General features: G+C 39.1%; 1 long non-coding RNA gene across 1 annotated transcript; it reads right to left on the bottom strand.

The window, feature by feature from the left end:
* Nucleotides 1-239: 239 nt before the first annotated feature.
* Nucleotides 240-3,132, bottom strand: LOC118111290. The gene is made up of 2 exons (XR_004697077.2): nt 2,672-3,132; nt 240-1,060 (listed from the first exon to the last, which is right to left on the bottom strand). It is a non-coding gene; the product is annotated as an uncharacterized LOC118111290 (long non-coding RNA).
* Nucleotides 3,133-3,531: the final 399 nt, after the last annotated feature.

The following is a 3,531-nucleotide window of genomic DNA, read 5'->3' as shown; positions in this document are numbered from 1 at the left end:
AACACTTTGCAACACGTCCTGAATGATCTAAAAGCCGTTGAAAAAGTGTTCAGTAAACTTTTTTCAACTAATCCTAAACTGCTTGTGAAATAGTTTCATTTTGTTCCTACAGAAAATAACTCTGCTGTAAAATTCACACATTTGAGAAATATAACAATAATCCACATTTATCATTGAGGTAAAGTTGGATTTAGTATAATCAAATTAAACACACAAACACTGATGTTTCACATTCTGAATAAATTTGAATCATTTAATTTCATTTAAAGCAGACCACGTAGTTATTATTTGGTTAATATGAAATACATCAGTCATATTCACTGACGGATCAGTGGTTTATTTCATAAAAACACTCTTACAGAGACATAAAAGTTAAACAAATGAAAACAGTCCAGTGTTGCCGCTCAAAGAACTTGATGACAAATTTGTGGCCATGTGGAAGATAGTGAGGGCCAGGAATAACAACATGAGGTTAAAAAAATACCTCTTCTATTCATATATTAACACATCTCCTTGGCCTTAACTACTGACTGCTACAAGTTTCCCTTCAAAAAAAGCCAAATTTGGGAGAGAGCGAGAGCTTGGCTGACGACCTGACAGCCTGAATAGCTCTGCTGGTCAGGCCTCCGCCCAGACCTGCGGCTCTGAAAGTGATTCAACTTTTCACACTGAAGAAATAAATGGCTGTTGAACTGATTTGAGGATTTGTTCACGGATTTGTAAAACAAAGAACCTACAGCAAATAAACTCCCTCTAAAATTCTCTGAACTCGCTCCGTTTGTGGACATGAGTATAGAGTTTGAGCCCAACATATAAATAAAATCAGAATAATTATTATTTAAATGTCTCTTTTTTAATTTCATAAATGTGTTATTTCAAACGTCTGAGTACGACAGACAGTTTAAGCCTCCGTCCCACAGAAAGACGCTGTGAAGTGTTGGGGGTTAGTTAAACGCAGCCTGCGTGTCTCCCCAATAATCTTCAGGCCACTGAGAGCCGTGGAAGGTGGATAGCTCCCTGTCCTCGTGCTGCTGCCCGAGGGCTCAGGGCAGATCTGGGACTGAGGATGATAATGAGCAGAGGGATAAAGTAGAGTTATGGAGGTCTTATCACCCTGAGCCCCTGGGTCACACAGCAGTTCTGGTGGTCAGGGCTCCTTAATCATTACAAAATCACACAGCTCAACTCTGCAAACAGGTATCTGCTGTGAATGAAGAGCTGAGTCGGCAGGAAAACTGCATTTTATCTCTCTTAAAGGGGCGATTGATCAACTTGGTAATATGCTGTTTAAGTGATGCTTGAAATCACATATCACCCTTTTAGCACAGCATATTATCGACTTTAATATACCTATTAATACTTTATCATTTGCCTAAAGTATGACTTATAAATTGACATTAAATCAAAGTTCAGTAACAGGGAGTCCAGAGGGCAGCATGGTTTGACATCTGGTCAGTTGAGCTTTATTAACGGCCCCTGGGTGATATCTGTGTTGGGCGCTGCACCCAGTCACACTGAGCTGTGTGGGGGTCAGAGAGGGAGACAGACGAGTGTGGTGTGGGGTTCACCAGACCTCAGGCAGTGATTTGTTAAAGTGCATCAGACGGGAGTCAACCAGAATCTGTACAAATCACCTCAGTGGCACCAGTGACAAAACGTTGATTATCAGTGTGGGTGAAATGTTTCACAGCTTTTACCTTCTCCAGAGAGAGTAGCTTTATATTTTAAACATCCACCTATTTAGGTCAGGGAAGGGCCCTGAGTTAATGAACTTAATCTACAATAATGAATATTTAAGGTATGGTTATCTTATTTCTCTTTGACCTACAGACTTCTTGTTTTCATCTTTAATAAACTGTAACTTCACTGTTATTATTTTAGCAAACTGTATTGAAAACACTGCGGCAACCAACTCTGCAAGGAGAAAAATGTAACACTTTGTCAACAAACACCAACATCTCCTATGATTCATTATTTTCCAACTAACTTAATAGCCAGCATCACATAGATGTCTGTTTAGAAATAGTATATTTGTTTTGAAAATGTAATTAAATGAAAATCAATGATAAATAAATTATATTTAGTCTTTTTGTGACTCCACCTTTCCCCTTTAAGAACTGGAGTTAAACCTACTACCAGGAGTTTTTAACTGGTTATGAAACGGTCTCATTTGAATGTTGCTGCCTCTTTAAGACCTACAACAGCAAAGGAGACAATCAAGGAGAACACTGGCTTTTTCTGTAAACTATTCTCAGTGTGCTGGTTGGGTCGGAGCACCGGAGAGGTGAGGCCAAAGCAGGGTCAGGGTTATTGTATGAACATTACTAAAACAAAATCATAATGTTGTGCTGTTACAGTTATCAATCATACATTTACTCCTTCCAAAACAAATGCACATTCTGGCCGGAACAAGGTTTTTGCGAAAGGAGATGGTGGAAACCAAAATCAACAAAAACTAAAAGTTCCTAATGGGGTCTTTAAATGGAAATAAGACAATAACCTGAATCAGGCAAAGAGTAGTATTGAATGTCAGATTACCTCTAACTCAAATGCATACAATTCAGTGGGGCCACACACCAGCAGCCAAATCATTGAATAACAATAATGGAATCAAAACCTGATGAGACGCACTTTCACTGCAAAGAGCAGTAAAGTAAAATAAGTGTGGTACCTCGGTTCAGTTCCCAGTTCAATGCCTCAGATGACGAACAGGGTGGGTGAGCAGGTGTCCGGACATGACGTCATCTCTCCCGCCCTGGACCGCAGTGGACCATCACAGGTAGGCTACTCTGAGTGTTAGCTGTTAGCTGCTAGCTCGATGACTCCCCCGCAGTCTATTCAATCCTCACGGTTTTCTCCTCGAAAACAATGAACTGTCACCTTCAGCGCTGTGTTGTGTTAGCTGTGAAATGCTAGGGGTCCATTCGCTTTGCTAATGAATGCTAAAAAATACACACGGTTAGCTAATGAGCTAACGTACACATGAGAAGCCAATGCAAACAGAAATATCTCAAGTAAAGAATAAAAAAACCTGACAAACACTGTCGAGTAGAAAAACGCAAACTTTACACCGACTTTTTCCATCACGAATTAGTCAAGCTTCCACATCGCATTCTCACTCAACTTCCTGTCTCCCCACGCCTCTCAGTTACCACCGACCAATGATAGAACAGGATTACTCCTGATCTCATACACTACATCCTCTTACTGCAATCGACCCTTCACAATAAAACAAATATTCGGAACTATACTCCAGTTTCGTTTTTAACATATTTAATAAACTGTACACTTTTAATGGTTCATGAAAAACGTTTTTAACCGTATTCAGGATTTGCTCTTGCTAAACCTATTAATATTACCTAATGTTGTTTTTTAACTAAGTCTTTTAACAAAAAATGTATTACATTGTATGGACTTTTTAACCAGGTTAAATATATATATACATATATAATGCTCCCTCATTGAATATGAATATGCAAAGATTTTTATTTTACACCTACATCTGGACTACTGCATCTATTCACTGGAGGA

Source organism: Hippoglossus stenolepis, chromosome 1 (assembly GCF_022539355.2).
Source record: "Hippoglossus stenolepis isolate QCI-W04-F060 chromosome 1, HSTE1.2, whole genome shotgun sequence".
NCBI lineage: Eukaryota > Metazoa > Chordata > Actinopteri > Pleuronectiformes > Pleuronectidae > Hippoglossus > Hippoglossus stenolepis.
The sequence above is the reverse complement of the archived record's forward strand: the minus strand, read 5'-3'. Positions and strand labels throughout refer to the sequence as shown.